The 22,197-nt window shown below is 44.5% G+C and overlaps 1 protein-coding gene and 1 long non-coding RNA gene across 12 annotated transcripts in view; one reads left to right on the top strand and one right to left on the bottom strand.

Annotated features, from left to right (window-relative positions):
• The window catches only part of MPP7 (MAGUK p55 scaffold protein 7), a 413,461-nt gene that overhangs the window by 40,394 nt on the left and 350,870 nt on the right, over positions 1 to 22,197 (top strand). The window lies entirely within an intron of this gene.
• On the bottom strand, positions 10,344 to 20,942 carry LOC130273119 (uncharacterized). Of its 2 annotated transcripts, XR_008843875.1 has the most exons (5): positions 20,856 to 20,942; positions 17,872 to 17,971; positions 16,785 to 17,771; positions 13,465 to 13,649; positions 10,344 to 10,636 (listed from the first exon to the last, which is right to left on the bottom strand). It is a non-coding gene; the product is annotated as an uncharacterized LOC130273119 (long non-coding RNA). The 2 variants fall into 2 exon arrangements; XR_008843874.1 differs by lacking the exon at positions 20,856 to 20,942 and having other exon boundaries at positions 17,872 to 18,074.

The raw sequence follows: 22,197 nt of genomic DNA, 5'->3' as shown, positions 1-22,197 counted from the left end.
GAAGAGGGATAGATGTGTCCGATTGCGTCCTAAATGAACACAGCAAATGGGAACTGTGGCCACTTGTAGAGATGTGATGTTGGAACTGGATGAGGAGAGTAAGGCTGGGTTCACACTACATTTTCATGATACGGTCACTGGATCCGGCTGGGGGAGTGAAAACCGGCGCTCCCGTATCCCTGTCGGCCCCGGCCCCAATTTGAATGAGCCGACCGGAGTCAGGGTGCATGCACACCACGTTTTTGCAATACAGTTCCCGTATCAGGTTTTTGATGAAAAACGGATTCCTCAGAACCGGACTAAACTGTATCAAAACGGGTGTACAAATTTCAACCTGTACACGGTTTGAAAATGATGTCCGGTTGTATCCGTTTTTTAAGAAAAAAAACTTGTACGTTTTTAACTTTTCACTCCATTTTGAATAAAGTTTCACTTGTTTGATTGAACTTCCAAGAAAAAAACTGTGCAAAGTAAAAAACCGTATGGTGCAAACCGGATGGAAAAGTACGCACATGTGGTTCTGTACGGTTCCCATTGACTCCCATGTTAAAAAAAATAAAAATAAAATACGTATACGGTTTAATACGGTTTTTCAACCCGACAAAAAAATGTGGTAGTCTAAAGTTTTGGGTACGGGTAAATAAAACGGACAAAACCATATAAGACGCAAAACAGACTAAACCGGATGATGCGTTTGACATACGGTTTACAATGTTAAGTCAATACATACGGTTTTCTATACAGTTCCATATGGTTTTACCTTGAAACTGTATACGGTAACTGTATAGCAAAAACGTGGTGTGCGTGCACTCTCAGACTGGGTAGGCTCATTTTTGCCCTGTATCCGTTTTTCTAACCGGACCTAAAACCGTAGTATACCACTGTTTTAGGTCCAGTCGGAAAACCAGATATGGCGCAAAAATGAGCTGACCGGAGTCACTCTATGACTCCGGTCGGCTCATTCACCAAATCGGTTACCATATCATTAAAACGTAGCATTACAGTATCCTTAGACCTCCAAGTGGTCATAGGTTAAGGCTGGGTTCACACCACGTTTTTGCAGTACAGTTCTGTATCGGTTTTTGATAATAAACGGATTCCTCAAAACCTGACTAAACTGTATCAAAACGGGTGTACAAATTTTTTTCTGAATACCGTTTGAAAAATGATGTCCGGTTGCATCCGTTTTTTTAAAGAAAAAAAAACGTATGTTTTTAACTTTTCCTCCATTATGAATAAAGTTTCACTTGTTTGATTGAAATTCCAAGAAGAATACTGTGCAAAGTCAAAAACCGTATGGTGAAAACGGGATGGAACCGTACACACATACGGTTCTGTACGGTTCCTATGACTCCTATGTTAAAAAAACAAAAACTTTTTTTTACGTTTTGATACGGTTTTTCACCCGGACCGAAAACCATGGGTAGGGTGCATTCACACCACGTTTTTGCAATAATGTTCCCGTATACATGTGAAAACCGTACAGAACCGTATTGAAAACCGTATGCATTGACTCTCCATTGAAAACCGTATGCCAAAAGATGCATCAGGTTGTGTCCGTTCTGCATCCTGTAAGGTTTCGTCAGTTTTTTTTTTTTTTTCCTGTACCCAAAACCGTAGTTTTTTTTTTTTTTTTAAAACATGGGTGTCAATGGGAACCATACAGAACCGTATGTGCGTACAGTTCCATCTGGTTTTCACCATACGGTTTTTGACTTTGCACAGTTTTTTTTTCTTAGAATTTCAATCAAACAAGTAAAATTTTATTCATAATGGAGTGGAAAGTTAAAAACGTAAACGTTTTTTTCATAAAAAAACTGATGCAACCGGACATAATTTTTTTAACTGTATACGGAATAAAATTTGTACACACGTTTTGATACAGTTTGGTCAGGTTTTAAGGAATCAGTTTTTCATCAAAAACCTGATACAGGAACTGTATTGCAAAAACGTGGTGTGAATGCACCCGTAGGCTACGGTTTTGGGTACGGGAAAAAAAAATGACAAAACCCATACAGGATGCAAAACGGATGCATTGTTTGGCATACGGTTTTCAAAGGAGAGTCAATGCATATGGTTTTCAATACGGTTCCGTGCAGTTTTCATATTGATATTTTCGTATTATGGGAACTGCATTGCAAAAACGTGGTGTGAACTCACCCTTACACTGGTATGTGAGGGCGGCTGTAAAGATGATGTTTGATTGTGTTGATGCCTTTGTCTTTTGCTGTGCACATAAAGAAGACCCTCTGGTTGCTGTAGCCCCCAGTAGCACGTTATGTTGTTGTGCTTTGTGCCAGACTAGCTCATGCCCTATGTGAGCCGTGCCAGTGTTCCATTCATAAATAAATAAAACGTGCAGTCATTAGCTGATGTTCCGCCGATACCGTGATTCCGCTGTCATCGCTGCAGCTTCATGTTCACAGCCCTGTTTCTATTGTTTTCTTAAGCAAATTTTAAGATAACAATTGTGCCCGGGTCAGACATTGCTATTGTTGGACTGTCTGGGTTGGATTTATCACTATTTCTCTGATGTGTTGGCAGCATTACAGCACATAACATAGCGGACTGTGCTAGGATCTGCTGGAAAGAGCTTCTTACCAGTTAATAAGATGAAATATGACTATTTAACACAGTCTCTAACCATATTGAGGGACATTTACTAAGGGGTTTAGTCATTTTTTTCTGACTATTTTTGGCGCAAAATTGCCGCAATTGTGCCTACCCTATTTTTCGTGCGACTTTCTCTAGCAAGAGCTAGAAAGTCAAATTTTTTTTTGCCGCTAGATTTACGCTACTTTTCATTTTTGACTTGCAGTGGTCAGGTATTTATTAACTGAGACAGTCGCAGTTGCGCAATAAACTGTCGCAACGGCTGTAAAAATTGACTAAATTTACTCCAGCTCATGGAGCAGGAAAAGCTACTGCCGCCCGGGCTCCGACATACTTTCTCCCCTCTTAGCGTTAGCCACAAAAACAGCTAGCGCTAACCCCCAATTATTACCCCGATACCCAACGCCACAGGGGTGCCGGGAAGAGCCGGTACCAACAGGCCCGGAGCGTCAAAAATGGCGCTCCTGGGCCTAGGCGGTAACAGGCTGGCGTTATTTAGGCTGGGGAGGGCCAGTAACAATGGTCCTCGCCCACCCTGGTAACGTCAGGCTGTTCCTGTTTGGTTGGTATTTGGCTGAGAATAAAAATAGGGGGGACCCTATGCGTTTTTGTTTTTTATTAAATAAATAATCAAATATAAAAAATAAAACACATAGGGTCCCCCCTATTTTTATTCTCAGCAAAATACCAACCAAATAGTAACAGCCTGACGTTACCAGGGTGGGCGAGGACCATTGTTACTGGCCCTCCACAGCCTAAATAACGCCAGCCTGTTACTGCCTAGGCCCAGGAGCGCCATTTTTGACGCTCCGGGCCTGTTGTACCGGCTCTTCCTGGCACCCCTGTGGCGTTGGGTACCGGGGTAATAATTGGGGGTTAGCGCTAGCTGTTTTTGTGGCTAACGCTAAGCCCAGCTTAGTAATGGACTCAGTCTGTAAGACAGCTTTCACTACTAAGCCTGTCCAGTAAAGTAAAAAAAAAAAAAAAACACAACAGGTTTAAAAAAAAATTTATTACAAAAAAACACTCCCCCACAAGCCCTCGTTAACCATTTTATTAACATCAAGCAAAGAAAAACGCTGGTCGTCTAAGTAGTCCACTGAATCCGAAGGAGTCCACAGGATACACGGATCTGTAGAAGAAGTAACAAAAATAAAAAAGATTAAGTACATTTAGGGAAAAAAAAGTGTTAAAAAAATGTAATAAACACACACACACACACACACACTAAACGCCGTTTACCACTATTATGAGCCATGATTACAATTTAGTTACTGAATTATTTAGATGTGGTGAAAAAGCTAAAAAAAAACTCAAAAACAAAACATCCAGAAGGAAACCTAGCAGCCAAACCTATTCAGACAGCAGGAAAAAGGAACAGACTATTTTTTTCTACTACATGAAGTAAATTTCCCACTTTTGCCTATGTGTGCCAAATTTATTAACGCCGTGCAACAATTTAGTAAATTTGTCGCAAAAATGAAGTAGAAAAAACAGGGTAAAAACCAGACTACATAGTAAAAGATTAGTAAATGCCCCTCAATGTCCTCATAAAGGCAGCCGTCTGCTTGCAAAGTGTTTTACCAGATAAGTGGGCATGGTCTCACTTTCTTCCCACAAAATCTGCCTATACCTCCAATATAATAATTCACCTGCTCACTAAGACCATGTTCACACAGCAGAATTTCTGAGCCAAAACCGGACGACAAATTCCGCTTAGAAATTCTGTTGCCGCAGAGTTCACACAGTCAATTAAGTGAAAATTCAGTCGTGTGAACGTAGCCTAATTCACCATGTGCTTTTTGTTATCTTGTTTTGTATATGGTAAATATTGATAGTATTCCCAAAAATATACCTATATCATATCCATAGGCCCCCACGCACCCATTGTTTTTTACTGTCCGGGCATGCTGGGAGCCTCCGCTAGAAGCCCCCTGGTTGGGAAACACTCAACTCTGCAGTCATGTAACTCAGAGGGCTAAGAAAGCTGGGATAAAACCTTTGACCTGTGATCTTGATACGCCCTCCTTTTCCTGAGATTTGAGGGTTTATAGTTAGTCTGATAATTCAGGGAATAGTCAGATGGGTGTGAACGTAAAGGAGTACTCCGGGGGGGGGGGGGGGAGGGGGTTCCACAGGATAAGTAATTTTTTGCTGGCAATCTCTTTTACCTTTAATAATGAGAGTGAACATCAGGTGGTGGGTAGGATTATACAGTCAGGAGGTGTACATTTTTTACATTGACTGTATAATTCCACCTGATCAACTGTTACTCCCATTATTAAAATGTTTATCACGGCCATATGACCTGATATTCCTTGAATTGGCAGACAAATTAACCCCTTAAGGACTTAGGACGTACCTGTACGTCCTGAGCCCGCTCCCGGTGTTAAAAACGGGGGCACGCCTTGACCCCGCATCACACCGGGTCGGTCCCGGCTGCTAATCATAGCCGGGACCCTGGGCTAACAGCGTGCGGCACTGATCGTTGTGCCGCGCGCTGTTAACCCTTCAGACGCGGCGATCAAAGTTGACCGCCGCGTCTGAAAACGAAAGTAAACGCTTCCCGGCAGCTCAGTCGGGCTGATCGGGACATCGTGATAAAATTGCAATGTTCCGATCAGCTGGGACGCGGGCAGAGGTCTCCTTACCTGTGTCCGCGGCGTCCGATCGGGGTTTGATTGCTCCAAGCCTGAACTACAGGCTTGAGCAATCGAGCCCCTATCTCGCTGATCCATGCAGAGCTATGGCTCTGCAGGGATCAGCATAGGAGATCAGTGTGTGCAGTGTTATAGGTCCCTATGGGAACTATAGCATTGCAAAAAAAAAGTGAAAAAAAAAAAGTTAACAAAGGTCATTTAACCTCTTCCCTAATAAAAGTTCAAATCACCCCCCTTTTCCCATAAAAAAAAAAAGTGTGAATAAAAATAAACATATGTGGTATCGCCGCGTGCGTAAATGTCCGAACTATAAAAATATATAATTAATTAAACCGCACGGTCAATGGCGTGCGCGCAAAAAAAATTCCAAAGTCCAAAATTACGTATTTTTTGTCGCTTTTTAAATCATGAAAAAATGAATAAAAAGCGATCAAAAAGTCCGATCAATACAAAAATTGTACCGCTAAAAACATCAGATCACGGCGCAAAAAATGAGTCCTCATACCGACCAATACGCAGAAAAATAAAAAAGTTATAGGGGTCAGAAGATGACTACAATTTTAAACGTATAAATTTCCTGCATGTAGTTATGATTTTTTCCAGAAGTACGACAAAATCAAACCTATACAAGTAGGGTATCATTTTAACCGTATGGACCTACAGAATAAAGATCAGGTGTCATTTTTACTGAAAAATGTGCTGCATAGAAACGGAAGTCCCCAAAAGTTACAAAATGGTGTTTTTTTCTTCAATTTCGTCGCACAATGATTTTTTTCCATTTCACTGTAGATTTTTGGGTAAAATGACTGACGTCACTGCAGTAGAATTGGTGGCGCAAAAAATAAGCCATAATATGGATTTCTAGGTGCACAATTGAAAGGGTTATGATTTTTAAAAGGTGAGGAGGAAAAAACAAAAGTGCAAAAACCGAAAACACCGGAGTCCTTAAAGGGGTACTCCGCCCCTAGACATCTTATCCCCTATCCAAAGGATAGGGGATAAGATGTCAGATCGCTGCGGTCCCGCTGCTGGGGACCCCTGGGATCCCCGCTGCGGCACCGCGCAAGCATTACAGCACAGAGCGAGTTCGCTCTGCACGTAATGATGGGCGGTACAGGGGCCGGAGCATCGTTACGTCACGGCTCCGCCCCTCATGATGTCACGGCCCGCCCCTTTCAATACAAGTCTATGGGAGGGGGCGCGGCAGTCGTCACGCCCCCTCCCATAGGCTTGCATTAAGGGGACGGGCCGTGATGTCACGAGGGGCGACGCCATGACGTCACGCTGCTCCGTCCCCCGTATCGCCCATCATTACGCACAGAGCGAACTCGCTCTGTGCTGTAATGATAGCGGGGTGCCGCAGCGGGGATCCGGGGGCTCCCCAGCAGCGGGACCATGGCGATCTGACATCTTATCCCCTATCCTTTGGATAGGGGATAAGATGTCTAGGGGCGGAGTACCCCTTTAAGGGGTTAAAACCCACATATGACGCAACTTCAGCCTCTTTGCTCTTCTGCTTGTGATTAATAGGCTTGTTCTTACAAGAAGACATTAGAGGAGAACAATGTGAAGCTGCATCTTATAGGATAGACTGGACACACTGAACTCACAGATAACAGGCAGACTCTGCAGTTTACCATCCCGAGAAAATGACATATGGAGAGGACCTCTGGTCTTAGCCATCAGTCCCTTTTAGGTGGACCTCCCCTCAAAGACCATTTGAATAGGACCATTTGTAGGAGCACACAGCCCCTTTTAAAGGCAGATGTTACAAGGTCTTGAATAGAAGACTTTATCTCTTTTGTTGTTAATATGTTAATTCAGCACCTTTTGGGTTTAATCTCAGTGCAGATCATCTCCATCCTTTCCTTACAAAAAAACCAAACATAATTTTTAGCCTTTTAACGGGAATTCAACATCATGTTACCCTATGGAGCTGATAACGTTTCTGTTTTTTGATTTCGGCAATGTATTTTCAGCCTCAAAAAAGGGTGAAACTTTTTGTTCTTTTTTTAACAGAGGATGCTGTTGTTCAGTTTGTAATCGGCCCAAAAAAGTGCTGAAAAAGTTCCAAAGAACTAACGTTCTTGAGCCAAAGTAAAGGACCATGGAGATTTATCAAAACTTGTGCAGAGGAAAACTTGCCCAGTTGCCCATAGCAACCAATCAAATCGCTTCTTTCATTTTGCATAGGCCCTTTAAAAAACTGAAAGAAGCAATCTGATTGGTTGCTATGGGCAACTGGGCAACTTTTCCTCTGCACAGGTTTTGATAAATCTCCCCCCATGAGTACTATATGGGAATTACCTGACATTTTTTTTTCTTGAGTTCAGTGGAATTCAGTATTATAAACAAGGCTGTTTTATGGCTCTAAAAAACAACCAAAACAACGTGTGTGAACACAGCTTTAGATGTCCGAGACCCTGTTCATCCTGAGCTCTGAATCCCCTTCCCCAGCAGAAGATTGGGGCCATCCTGATAGAGATGTGCACCCTTATAGGGGGTTGAGAGAATAGAGTGGGCACATTTCCTGTCTCCTCCCCCGTCCTCTCACTGTGACACCCTACGCTACCTTACGGTGTCCGCCAGGATTGGGTATATGCCGGTCTGTGGGTTACTTTATATGCATTATTAAAGGAAAACGGTCAGTCTGTTCACCCACACTAAACCTAATACACTGGGTTATAGTGTGGGTGACCAGGAGTCCAACGAGGGGTCATTTACTTAAATATGTCCAGGAGGTCATTGCCTATGACTCCACTTCACTAGGATGTGTAGTCATAGGCAAACTATGAATATATACCGTATTTTCGCCCTATAGGACGCACCGGCATATAAGACGCACACAATTTTAAGGGTACATTCCCACACGGCGTATTTGCTGCTGCATATTTTATTTTCTCTGTTGAAGTCAATGGGTAGGAAAATACGCAGCACCAAATACGCAGCAAATACGCAGCAAAATCTAGAAAAAAAAAGATTCTGAACCCAACAGTGAACTTCAACCTGAGGACCTCCAGATGTTGCAAAACTACAACTCCCAGCATGCCCGGACAGCCGTTGGCTGTCCGGGCATGCTGGGAGTTGTAGTTCTGCAACATCTGGAGGTCCGCAGGTTGAAGACCACTGGTATAGGAGGTAATACTCGCGTGTCCCCGCCGCTCCGGACCTGTCACTGCTGCCCTGGATGTCGCTCCATCGCTGTCGCCGCGTTCCAGTGGGGTCGTCTTCTTCCCCGGGATCCACGCTCTCCGTCTCCGTCATCACGTCACTACGCACCCCGCTCCTATTGAATGATGGGACGGCGTGCGCGACGACGTGTTGACGACGAAGGAGAGCACCGGCCATGCAGGGGATCCCAGGCCTGGAGCAGACACCGAGGAGGCAGGTAAGGGCCCTCCCGGTGTCCTGTAAGCTATTCACCGCGGCGGTCCCGAACAGCCCGACTGAGCAGCCGGGTTAGTGTCACTTTCCCTTCAGACGCGGAGGTCAGCTTTGATCGCCGCGTCTGAAGGGTTAATACACTGCGATCGGTGATCTCCTGTATTAGCCGCGGTTCCCGGCCGTTGATGGCCACCAGGACCGACCCGATAGGTGTGTATTCGCCGTATAAGACACACCAACTTTTCCCCCCAGTTTTGGGGAAGAAAAAGTGCGTCTTATACGGCGAAAAATACGATAAATTAAACCGGTTCTGCTAATGTCTTGCTCCACTGATGTTCTTGCTGGGTTTTTTTTGTGTTCTTTTCTTAACTGTATTATTGCTTATGCCTCTGTTCCTTGCTAGGAACTTATTGTTCTTGATCACATTTGTTACTCCTGTAAAACTCTTTTTAATAAAAAAAACAATGGAACCAGAATTTAGCCTTAGGCCCCTTTCACACTACATCATCCTGCATTTTTACTGCCTTTATTTTACAACAACGGATGAAAAAAAAAAAAAACAGATGCAATAACTGGTAGTAACGGATGATAACTGATGACCATCATCCATTATTTTTAATATTTTTTTTTTCTTAAAAATCCTTATGTTGTTCATCCATTATCATCCTTTTTTTTTTTTTTACCAGTTACAGTTTTTAACCCTTTTTTTGTAAAGCTGTACTGAGCATGCTCAGTACAAAAAAGGGATGTTAAAAAACCTGACAATAACTGATGAGAACGGATGTTTTTTTTTTTTTTTTTTTTTTTTTTAACTTCCGTTTCCCATAGACTTCAATGTTAAATTTTAAAGGGGTTATCCAGGGAAAAACTTTTTTTTTAATATTAGATATATATATATATATATATATATATATATATATATATATATATATATATATATCAACTGGCTCCAGAAAGTTAAACAGATTTGTAAATTACTTCTATTAAAAAATCTTAATCCTTTCAGCACTTATGAGCTTCTGAAGTTAGGGTTGTTCTTTTCTGTCTAAGTAATCTCTGATGACACGTGTCTCGGGAACCGCCCAGTTTAGAAGAGGTTTGCTATGGGAATTTGCTTCTAAAATGGGCGGTTCCCAAGACAAGTGTCATCAGAGATTACTTAGACAGAAAAGAACAACCTTAACTTCAGAAGCTCATAAGTACTGAAAGGATTAAGATTTTTTAATAGAAGTCATTTACAAATCTGTTTAACTTTCTGGAGCCAGTTGATATATATAAAAAAAGTTTTTTCCTGGAATACCCCTTTAACGTCTGTTTTTTTTTTTTTTGCCAGACCGAAAATGAGTGCATGCACTGTCTTTTGTGCCGGCAAAAATAACTGACATTAGTAAAAACGGACATGCCTGATGCAAAAGGATGTTCAAAATAATCCCATTGACACGACTGGGATTTTTTGACGGCCGTTTTGAGGTCTTTTTGCTGGCAGTAATTACGGAGGTTTTTACAGGATGATACCTGTAGTGTGAAAGGGGCCTAACTTGGTCGTTTGGAGACCTGGCTCGGTGATTTCCCACCACCAGCTGTCAAAATACAGCCCCCCCATAAATTTCTGATTTTGTTCTATACATAATGCAAGAAAAAAGAATAATAAACTAGACCAAACCTAGTAAAATCGACATGCCCAGTGTTTATTTCATGTCGTGACCCCTTTATATATGAGCGTTGCTCTAGCAATATTTTATGTATGATTGGAGCGATGCCCTTTGACCAATCACGGATCCATTTCCATAGATATTCTAATCGCCCTCCCCCGCTCCGCTGACTGCCGTTTTATTATTATTTTTTTCCTTTTGATTGTTTTTCTTTTGGAGAGTTGCCTTGGGCGCTGTCTGTCGCTCTTATGCCGGCGCGGCGTATAATTTGCTGGGTTTCAGACTGTGCGCTCAGTTCAAAGATATATTGATCTTATAAGATGTAGTCTGAAAAGATAATTCCGCATGAGAAGATTATTAAATTAGGGCATGAAACCTACTTATCAGTGTCGTAATGAGAAAACGGTGCAGGACGGATGCAGAGGCCCATGTCTTCAATCCTCTTCTTGTTTTTAGGGCAGTGTTTTCCAACTAGTGTGCCTCCAGCTGTTGCAAAACTACAACTCCCAGCATGCCCGGACAGCCTCTGGCTGTCCGGTCATGCTGGGAGTTGTAGTTTTGCATCAGCTGGAGGCAAAGTAGTTTTACGGGGTTCTCTCATTAGGAGGACTGTCCATGGCTATATCATAGTCATGTGACATGCCATCACCATATTAATTCAGCGGGATGCCATCTGAAGCTGGCCATACACATAAGATAGCTGTCGTTTGGGTGACAGCTGTCTCGTTTAAAGGGGTACTCCACTGGAAAAAAAATTTTTTTTTAAATCAACTGGTGCCAGGAAGTTAAAGGAGTACTCCAGTACAAAATAACTTATCCCCTATCCAAAGGATAGGGGATAAGTTATAGATTGCGGGGGGTCCGAGCGCTGGGGCCCCCCCGGGATCTCCTGGACGGGGCCGCGGCAGTCTGCAGGAAGTGAAGTTTCGTCCCCAGCAGAAAGCCTCGGCAGACACTTCCCCTTCATGTAACTTTATGGGATTCATGGAGGGGGCGTTGGCCGCCGCGTCATGCGGGGACGGAACGCCCCCTTTCCTGTATATTGCCGCGGCCCCGTACCGAAGATCGCTCGGACCCCCGCGATCTATAACTTATCCCCTATCCTTCAGAAAGGGGATAAGTTATTTTGCACAAAAATGTCCTTTAAACAGATTTGTAAATTACTTCTATTTAAAAATCTTAAAGGGGTATTCCAGGAAAAAAATTTTTTTTAAATATATATATCAACTGGCTTAAGAAAGTTAAACAGATTTGTAAATGACTTCTATTAAAAAAAATCTTAATCCTTTCAGTACTTATGAGCTGCTGAAGTTGTGTTGTTCTTTTCTGTCTAAGTGCTCTCTGATGACACGTGTCTCGGGAGCTGTCCAGAGTAGAATCAAATCCCCATAGTAAACCTCTTCTACTCTGTGCAGTTCCTGAGACAAGCAGAGATGTCAGCAGAGAGCACTGTTGCCAGACAGAAAACAACAACTCAACTTCAGCAGCTGATATTTATTGAAAGGATTTTTTTAATAGGAGTAATTTACAAATCTGTTTAACTTTCTGGAGCCAGTTGATATAAAAAAAAAAAGTTTTTTCCTGGAATACCCCTTTTAATCCTTCCAGTACTTATCAACTGCTGCATGCTCCACAGGAAGTTCTTTTCTTTTTGAATGTCCTTTCTGTCTGACCACAGTGCTCTCTGCTGACACCTCGGTCCATTTTAGGAACTGTCCAGAGTAGGAGCAAAACCCCATAGCAAACCTATCCTGCGTCGGAGAGTTCCTAAAATGAACTGAGGTGTCAGCAGAGAGCACTGTGGTCAGACAGAAAGGAAATTCAAAAAGAAAAGAACTTCCTCTGTAGTATACAGCAGCTGATAAGTACTGGAAGGATTAAGATTTTTAAATAGAAGTAATTTACAAATCTGTTTAACTTTTTGGCACCAGTTGACTTAAAAAAAAAAAATGTTTTCCAAGGGAGAACCCCTTTAATCACCTTTATGCATGCTCAGTTTCGTCGAGCGTACATTGGCAAGAGGGGGGTATACCACGGCGAATCTATCTAGAACAAAAGGATTGAGCAGTTGAAATCAGACATGCCAGGTCCTTATCTCCTCTGATATTGTAGAGTTGGGAGGCCACCATACTTCTCAGATCAGTGTTTCTCGACAAGTGTGCCTCCAGCTGTTGCAAAACTACAACTCCTAGCATGCTGGGAGTTGTAGTTTTTAACAGATGAAGGTACACTGGTTGGGAAACCCTACCTTAGATGGTTAGCATGTTTGGCCAACATTTGTATGACATTTATTGCCAGCTTAAAGGGGTACTCCGGTAGAAAACATATATATGTGTGTGTATGTATATAATTATTTATTTATTTATTTTTTAATCAACTGAAGCCAAAAAGTTAAACAAATTTGTAATATACTTCTATTAAAAAAATCTTGATCCTTCCAGTACTTATTAGCTGCTGAATACTGCAGAGAAAATTGTTTTTTTCTTTTTGGATTTCTTTTCTGTCACGACCACAGTGCTCTTTGCTGACCTCTGCTTTCCATTTTATTAACTGTCCAGAGCAGCATATGTTTGCTATGGGGATTTTCTCCTGCTCTGGACAGTTCCTGACATGGACAGAGGGTTCAGCAGAGAGCACTGTGGTCGTGACAGAAAAGAAATCCAAAAAGAAAAGAATTTCCTCTGTAGTATTCAACAGCTGATAAGTACTGGAAGGATTAAGATTTTTTAATAGAAGTAATTTACAAATCTGTTTAACTTTTTGGCACCAGTTGTGAAATGTTTTCCACCGGAGTACCCCTTTAACTATAGGGGGTGAAGAGGTAGCAGTCGCATCAGGAGCCCTGGAGCCTAAGGGGTCCCAAAGGCACCTCTGTCCATTAAGAAAACACAGTATTAGAAATGGCACTTGGTAGACATGGGGCCTTGTTACAAATTGCATTGGGGCTCAGAATCTACAAGTTACGCCTCTGACCATGCACGACCATCGTTACAATGTCCTTATAACTTCGGCCATCTTGCTGACACACTGCGTATACTAATACGTTTTCCTCCAGCTTTTCTCCAGCTTTCTGCCTCTCCTGGAGTCTTTAAAGTTCTTCACATCTCCTGAAGTCATTGGTGTCTAGTAGAAGGGATAGACTGCCTATAACTCACCCCTCCCTCGTGTTTTATTAGCGCTGGGTACAGTGAATCACATCGCTGCAGTGGCTTCTGACACTCGTACCATCGCCATTGTCGTCTCTGCTCCCTTCATGTTTCATCTCCTCGTCGTCTCTGTCTACAAGGGAGGAACGTTCGCTGGGAGAAATGAAATCCACATTTCATCATATTGTCTAGGGCTAATAGAAAAGAGAAAAATGGTAAAAAAAAAGATCACGTAACTGAGCAAATGATTAGGAGGAAAGGAAAGTAATAGCGATCAATCACCGCCGCCAACACCCATTTAATAGGATGTAATGATTCATGTTGGGCGACTTGTGTATTTGTCTTATTGGAGAGATTTGTACATGGTTAACTTTTCAGTTGCGGTGCATTATTATTTCTGAAAAAAAAAAAAGACTCCAGGATCTTCTCCTTTTTGGCTGATCCTAAGGATAGACTAGTAATGTATGGCCGGTGGGGTCCCGACCCATAGGCTCCAGTGATATGGCCTCTCCACTGCCTGGTACAACAGTATCCATACGAGTGTGGCTATGCCTGGTACTGCCGTTTAATCCCCATAGACCTGAATGGGATGAGCTGCAGTTCCAGGCATAGGTACACTCCGTGTACAGGTTGCTGTGATGGGTAAAAGGGGCCACACTACTTTGTTCTGCTGATCTGTATGGCAGGGTTTATACTACAATCGTGCCCTCTGTAACAAATATGCCTCAAAATGGAATTCCGACATACATGTACATCAGCCCTATTGACATCAATTGCCCCAACTTGGTCAACTAGTGGCTACGCTCAGGTCTTTTCTCGAACATATACAGGTTGGTGATTGGACTCAACTGCTTGGTGTCAGAGTAAAAATGCAATGGGGGACATTTATCATTAAAGGGGTACTCTGGCCCTAAGACATCTTAAGATGTCTGACTGCGGGGGTCCCGCTGCTGGGGACCCCAGCAATCTTGCATTCGGCACTCACCTCTTTGAGCTGCACGCCGCGCTGCCAGCTCACAAACTGCCGGGTGCTGACCCCAGGCCCGGAGTATAGTGACGTTAGGACACCCCTCCCCCCCCCCCCCCACCCGTGTGACGTCGCACCCCTTCCCCGCTATGCAAGTCAATGGGAAGGGGCGTGACAGCCGTCATGCCCCCTCCCATAGACTTGCATAGTGGGGCGGGGCGTGACTTCACACAGGGGCGTAGTCCTGACGTCACGATACTCCGTCGTCATCTATTTCTAGCAATGGACTACCAGTGTGATGTCACACCCCGCCCACGCTATGCAAGTCAATGGGAGGGGGCGTGACGGCCGTCACGCCCCCTCCCATAGACTTGCATAGCGGGGGCGGGGCATGACGTCACACGGGGGCAGAGTCGTGACGTCACGATACTCCGGCCCCGTGGTCGGCACCCGGCAGTTTGTGAGCTGGCAGCACAGCGTGCAGCTCAAAGAGGTGGGTGCCGAATGACAAGATTGCGGGGGTCCCCAGCGGCGGGACCCCCACGGTCAGACATCTTATCCCCTATCCTTTGGATAGGGGATAAGATGTCTTAGGGCCGGAGTACCCCTTTAAGCTTTGAAGTCCTTTTTTCTTGCTTTGGTTTTGCTTAAGTCACTTCTGAACACCATTTTGTATGATTACACCTCTCCTCTGCGACTTTTCTGCACAAAAAGTGTTTTTGTGAGACTTTTTCAAAGTGCCGTCCAAAGGCTTTGATTTGCGACATTTTGAAGGGGTTTGCGACTCTTTTTATTTTTTATTTGCTGATGTGCAAAATCTGCACTTGATAAATTCGCAACCACTGCAAAGTGAAAACTGAAAGTTGCTTAGGTAAGGCTGTATAGTACTTTATGTATACCCACAAAAGTTGGAAAAAAAAAAAAGTGCTTAGGTGCACATGAAACATTTTGTGCGCCTGGAGAAATAGTCCCTGTAACTATGTTCGAGCCTTTGAAATAAATGGAGCCTGTGCCTTCAGCAGCCCAGTTGAACAGGTTGCCAATGTATATGTGTCACAGAAGGTACAGTTGTGATGTGAGTGCGGCCTAAGAATCTCAGATAGTGTTCAGAATGGTCCATGGAGCTCCAGCTAGCACTGCTGCACCTACATACGTCTAATTGCTGCACCTACATACTGCTAATACATTTCTCACTTAAATCATTGTTCATCGGATGATCCGTGTAACATGAGTGAAATGAAGGTTGCAAAGGGTCGCACCAATGATCCAGTGATCCTACCTGCATCATTGTGGAGCCATATAATCTACCGTATATACTCGAGTATAAGCCGAGTTTTTCAGCACGATTTTTAGTGCTGAAAACGCCCCCTCGGCTTCTACTCAAGTGAACTCTCAGTCTGTCAATCCCTTCTCAGTGGTTTGTACCCTCGAACCTCCAGATGTTGCAAAACTACAACTCCCATCATGCCCGGACAGCCATCGGCTGTCCGGGCATGCTGGAAGTTGTAGTTTTGAAACATCTGGAGGTACGCAGGTTGAAGACCACTGCTGCCTTCGTCATCATCCAGACCCCCCCTTTAGTTTTCTACTCACCTCCCCTCGGTGGGAAGGAAGGGTGAGCTGTTCCGGGCCATCTATTCTGCAGGGACTGTCCGGTGGGGAGGGTTAGTCGTTCCGGGCTGTCCATCTTTACCGGGAGGCCCTCTTCTCCGCTCCGGGCCCGGCCCCGGACTAGTGACGTTGCTTTGACGACGACGCACAGGGACAAGCCCGGAGCGCGGAGAAGAGGGCCCCCCCGGTGAAAATGGACAGCCCGAAACGACTAACCCTCCCCACCGGACGGTCCCTGCAGCGTAGATGGCCCGGACCAGCTCACCCTTCCTTCCCACCGAGGAGAGGTGAGTAGAAAACTAAAGGGGGTGTCTGGATGATGACGAAGGACGCAGTGGTCTTCAACCTGCGGAACTCCAGAGGTTGGATGGCTGTCTGGGCATGCTGGGAGTTGTAGTTTTGCAACATCTGGAGGTCCGCAGGTTGAAGAAGACCACTGATGAAGGGATTGACAGGCGGTGATGATGAAGTGGGGGGGGGGGGGGTCTGGATGATGACATGGGGGGATGATGTATTTCCCACCCTAGGCTTATAGTCGAGTCAATAACTTTTCCTGGGTTTTTGGGGTGAAATTAGGGGCCTCGGCTTATATTCGGGTCGGCTCATACTCTAGTATATACGGTGCTGCTAATACATTGCTGCACCTACATACTGCTAATACATTTCTTAAATCATTGTTCATTGGATGATCCATGTAACATGAGTGAAATGAAGGTTACAAAGGGTCGAACCAATGATCCCGTGAGCCTACCTGCATCATTGTGGAGCCATATAATCTACACAATCTGTGTGCTTGTCCAAAAGGGCTCCTATGCTCCATCAGCACTTCCGCAGTGAAGATGACATCCAGTGTAAGTAAAAAGGGGTTAAAAGTAGGGGTCATCAGTCGTAACCTTTCCTGTGCTAATAGGAGGACATTTATTATGGTCTTTACGCTGTAAAAAGTGTCTATACCACGCAATATTTCCTGTCATCATTATCACTGAGGCTCCTGCACACCATTCATGAAAGGCTGTGCGACTTTATGATAAGTTAGTCCCAGCCATGTCAAATACATTGCAAGGAAACTAGGGTAAAAAACATATAACAGCAAAAGTTTACTGACTTTCCAGCCTGACTTTCCCATCCGCTTCCTGACTAACCGGCTGTGCCACCGGTCCTGTAGGCAAAACTAAGAGAAGGAATGTCCAGCGCATGATAAGGTCTAACAGAAACTTTAATGGCGATCACATGGAGCACACAGAAACACCAACGCGTTTCGGGTCAAGCTGGACCCTTAATCATGGCAGGGTAAAAAACATGTACATCACCCGCACCATGATAAATTCTCCTCATAGTGTGGAGATAAAGAAGCTTCACATTTGTAATATTCCACATGGAGCCCTGATGTCTAACAATATTAGATAACTTATTTAAATTCGATTTCTTCTCTATTTCCTTTATTCCCTTTCCCAGATATGAAAAGGATTTTAGTGTTTCATCCTGTACAGTTATCACCGCAGTGCCGGGGTTGGGAAGTCAAGACCTTATGTCACATCTTCAAATGTCGTCTTTCCTAGTAAGGAGCCACCTTGCCTTTGAGTGCTACCGTTCAGGCTCCATTGGGTACTTCTACGGGAGAATTCTCTCCAAAATAAGATGTATATGGAGGTACTGTAGGGTCTACTGGGTCCACTATTTTATCTCTGTGTCAAATGTAGCTGTGATATGGCTGTAACTTCCCATAGACATTGAAAACCTATGTGTGAAGAGAAAAAGAGAGATCGGCAGGTGACCCCTTGTGTATTATATTTGGGAACAACATAGGGGACAGAAAAAAGGGTGATAAAGCTGCTCACCTGAAGCAAGCGGTTCACTTGCGTATCACCCCAAAAGTTAAGGTTATAAAACTTCTGGAAACAGTTGCTGGCCCAAGGTCCCAGTAGATGGTTCCAGGTCCTGGTAAGTTAAGTGAAGAACGGACGAAAATATTTGACCTCAATGCAAAGGCGCTGCTGGTTTTAGAAAAGGAGAACATCCAATCCAGTAGAAATTTGGCTGCATTCACATCACGGTTAGTCACTACGGCTACGGCGTCCGGCTGGGAAATTTCAAAACCAGGAGCTCCTGTATCCCAGCCGTACCGGTGCCAAAACCCATTCACTTTTGCGCCGTATGCGGTTTTGTGACCGGACCTAAAACCATAGTATACCACGGTTTTAAGTACTGTCACAAAACCAAATATGGGGCAAGAATGAGCCGACTGGAGTCACTATCTGACTCCGGTTGGCTCATTAAAGGGGTGCTCCTGTGGAAAACTTTTTTATTTTTTTAATCAACTGATGCCAGAAAGTTAAACAGATTTGTAAATTACTTCTGTTAAAAAATCTTAATCCTTCCAGTACTTATTAGCTGCTGAATACTACAGAGGAAATGGTTTTCTTTTTGGAACACAGTGCTCTCTGCTGACATCTCTGTCCATTTTAGGAACTGACCAGAGCAGCATATGTTTGCTATGGGGATTTTCTCCTACTCTGGACAGTTCTTAAAATGGACAGAGATGTCAGCAGAGAGCACTGTGGTCATGATGTCAGCAGAGAGCTCTGTTCCAAAAAGAAAACCATTTTCTCTGTAGTATTCAGCAGCTAATAAGTACTGGAAGGATTAAGATTTTTTAATAGAAGTAATTTACAAACATGTTTAAAGGGGTTCTCCGGCGCTAAGACATCTTATCCCCTATCCAAAGGATAGGGGATAAGATGCCTTATTGCGGGGGTTCCGCCGCTGGGGGATCTTGCAGCACCCCGTTACAATCAGTCCCCGAAGCACGTTCGCTCCGGGTCTGATTACTGGCGATCACGGGGGCCGGAGCATTGAGGGGGCAGAGCGTGATGTCACACGGGGCGGGGTCGTGACGTCACAATGCTCCGGCCCCCGTGATCGCCAGTAATCAGACCCGGAGCGAACGTGCTCCGGGTACTGATTGTAACGGGGTGCTGCGTGCAAGATCACGTGGGTCCCCAGCGACGGGACCCCCGCGATCAGGCATCTTATCCCCTATCCTTTGGATAGGGGATAAGATGTCTTGGCGCCTGAGTACCCCTTTAACTTTCTGGCACCAGTTGATTTAAAAAATGAAATAAAAAAAGTTTTCCATGGGAGTACCCCTTTAAAGTGACTTGGTTTCTGCACCAGTCCGGCTGGGATGCGGGAGCGCCCGGTTGGCAGCTGTAACAAGCAAAAGTAATGTAAATGCAGCCTAAAAAATTATTAAATCAAAGCAAGACAACAAGAGAGATGAGGGCTTTCAGGGGTTAGCACCCCCTTCTTCAGATCAGTATACATACTTAGGGGAGCAGTACAGGTAACTGTAGTGCAAAAGGGCGTTAGTTCCAGTAGGAGAGGCCCAAATGGTAGGTTACATAAACTTAGTAAAGCTCTGAATGAATTAAAATAACACATACAACTTTAAGCCTACAACGTATAAAGTTGTATGTATTATTATCTTAATGTATTCAGTATTTTACTTATTTTATGTAACCAGCCTTTTGGGCCTCTCTAACTGAAACTGGCACCCTTTTGCACTATATTTACCTGTATTGCCCCCCCCCCCCCCCCCCCCTAGTATGTAAACTGATCTGAAGAAGGGGGCGCGTCTTTGCGTTGGGGTTCAGGTACTTTCTTCCGTTCTACACTTCATAGACATATCAGGCATTGACTTTAGTACTAATACCATGGGATAGGGACCCCCCACACTCCACCCGCAACCTTCCCATAAATAAAACGAATACCACTTATTTGGAGAAAGGCCACGGATGTTTATTGAGGGAAATATTTTATTAATAAATAATCAATAAATTAATGAATAAATAACCATTTAATAAAATTATATACCGTATTTTTCGCCATATAAGACGCTCCGGCATATAAGACGCACCTAATTTTATAGGATAAAAATCTAGAAAATAAAGATTCTGAACCAAATACAATGTAAAGTATAGGACAGTGATCTTCAACCTGCGCACCTTCAAATGTTGCAAAACTACAATTCCCAGCATGCACGGACAGCCGTTGGCTGTCCGGGCATGCTGGGAGTTGTAGTTTTTCAACATCTGGAGGTCCGCAGGTTGAAGACCACTGGTATAGGAGGTAGTACTCACGTGTCCCCACCGCTCCGGACCCGTCACCGCTGCCCTGGATGCCTCCCTCCATCGCTGTCGCCGCGTCCCTGGGGTGTCCCCGTCGCTCCGGAACGTCTCTGCTGCCCGGTATCCTTGATCTCCGTCGCCGCCATGACGTCGCTTCGCGCTCCTCTCCTATTGGATGACGGGACGTCATGCGCGACGACGTGATGACGACGAAGGAGAGCGCCGGCCATGCAGGGGATCCCGGCACTGAGAAGACACCGAGGAGGCAGGTAAGGTCCCTCCCTGTGTCCTGTAAGCTGTTCGGGACGCCGCGGCGGTCCTGAACAGCTCGACTGAACAGCCGGGTTAGTGTTATTTTCGCTTCAGACGCAGCGGTCAGCTTTGATCGCCTCGTCTGAAGGGTTAATACAGGGCATCACCACGACATCGATGATGTCCTGTATTAGCCACGGGTCCCGGCCGTTGATGGCCGCAGGGACCGTCGAGATAGGTGTGTATTCGCCGTATAAGACGCACCAACTTTTCCCCCCCCAGAAGAAAAAGTGCGAAAAATACGGTAACTAACTCATAAAACCATACTAAAATATCAAACCACAGTGTATACTCCAAACCAGCTGTCCACCCAGAAAACCTCTGGGTGACACCCCTTCTTAAATAAAAGCTGGCCACCTTTCGGTGACACCCTCATAACAGACCGTGACAGGGAGGGAGGGACGGGCAAGGTGTTTCTTCAGGGTTCTCCTCAGACTGGACACCGAGCTCCTTCAGCAGCGATTTATAAAGATTTCAAATCTTCCCGCCGTGGGTAGCAACAGCCAATCAGCAGTTTCTCATAATCTGCCCAGCAACACGCCGGCCCTATAAGAAACTTAGTGCCATATTAGAAATAACATTAACCCTTGCTGTACTTTCTGCCTTATAACTACACTTAACTAATTCTAAACCCCAGGGGGAAGGGGAGGGGGGCCCATCCCATGTGGCCCCTCCGTTATCCTACTGGGCCTTGTCATTAGACACTAATGTGGCGTGTTCTCTGCTATGGGAAGAGGGGGGTGAGCGGCTGCACCATACACTTCAGGTTATCTTTGACCCTTCGGAGATTTATGTCATGTGTATGGCTGCAGGAAATACAAAGCGCACAAGCATTACTTCATCCTTGGTGAGGATTTATGTTCTGTAGTTCAGGGGTTTATGTTAGGGGCTGTACGTGTAGCCGTGCCCTGTATATGCGTCCCCTGAGGAAGGGATCCTTGTTTCCATTAGAATGTGCTGAGCCTTACATGCTGTTGTCTATCTGATACCCTCCCGGCTCTGGGAAACTCATCTGCTAATGTATATGATCGGAGACGCCTAATGGGGAACTGAGTAAAGACTGGTGCCAAGAATTTTTCTGAGGTCTTGGAAGCTTGAGGAGCAAGAAGCTACAGCCGGTCTCCTTTTTGTTTAAGTATTATGGAAGGGTATTTTCACATAGGGGGAGATTTATCAAAAGTTACCCATGGCAACCATTCAGATCGCGTCTTAAATTTTTCAGAGGCCTTGTTAAAAATGAAAGAAGCGATCTGATTGGTTGCTATGGGCAACTGGGCAATGTTTCCTCTGGACAGGTTTTGATAAATCTCCCCCATAGACTTTTCCATATGGATTTCAGTGGTTTAAAGGGGTACTTCGGTGCTTAGACATCTTATCCCCTATCCAAAGGGGATAAGCTCTGGCCCGTGATCGACAGTAATCCGACCCGGAGCGAACACGCTCCGGGGACTGATTATAAACGGGGTGTGGCGTGCAAGATCACGGGGGTCCCCAGCGGCGGGACCCCCGCGATCATGCATCTTATCCCCTATCCTTTGGATAAGATGTCTAAGCACCGGAGTACCCCTTTAAAAAAAAAATGTTTGGGATGCCAATCCTCATTCTATGTACTTATGAGCTTCTGAAGTTAAGGTTGTTCTTTTCTGTCTAAGTGCTCTCTGATGACACATGTCTTGGGAACCGCCCAGTTTAGAAGAGGTTTGCTATGGGGACTTGCTTCTAAAC

The sequence above is a fragment of the Hyla sarda genome, chromosome 5, assembly GCF_029499605.1.
Source record: "Hyla sarda isolate aHylSar1 chromosome 5, aHylSar1.hap1, whole genome shotgun sequence".
In the NCBI taxonomy this organism is placed as follows: domain Eukaryota; kingdom Metazoa; phylum Chordata; class Amphibia; order Anura; family Hylidae; genus Hyla; species Hyla sarda.
This window is presented reverse-complemented; position numbering and strand designations above follow the sequence as displayed.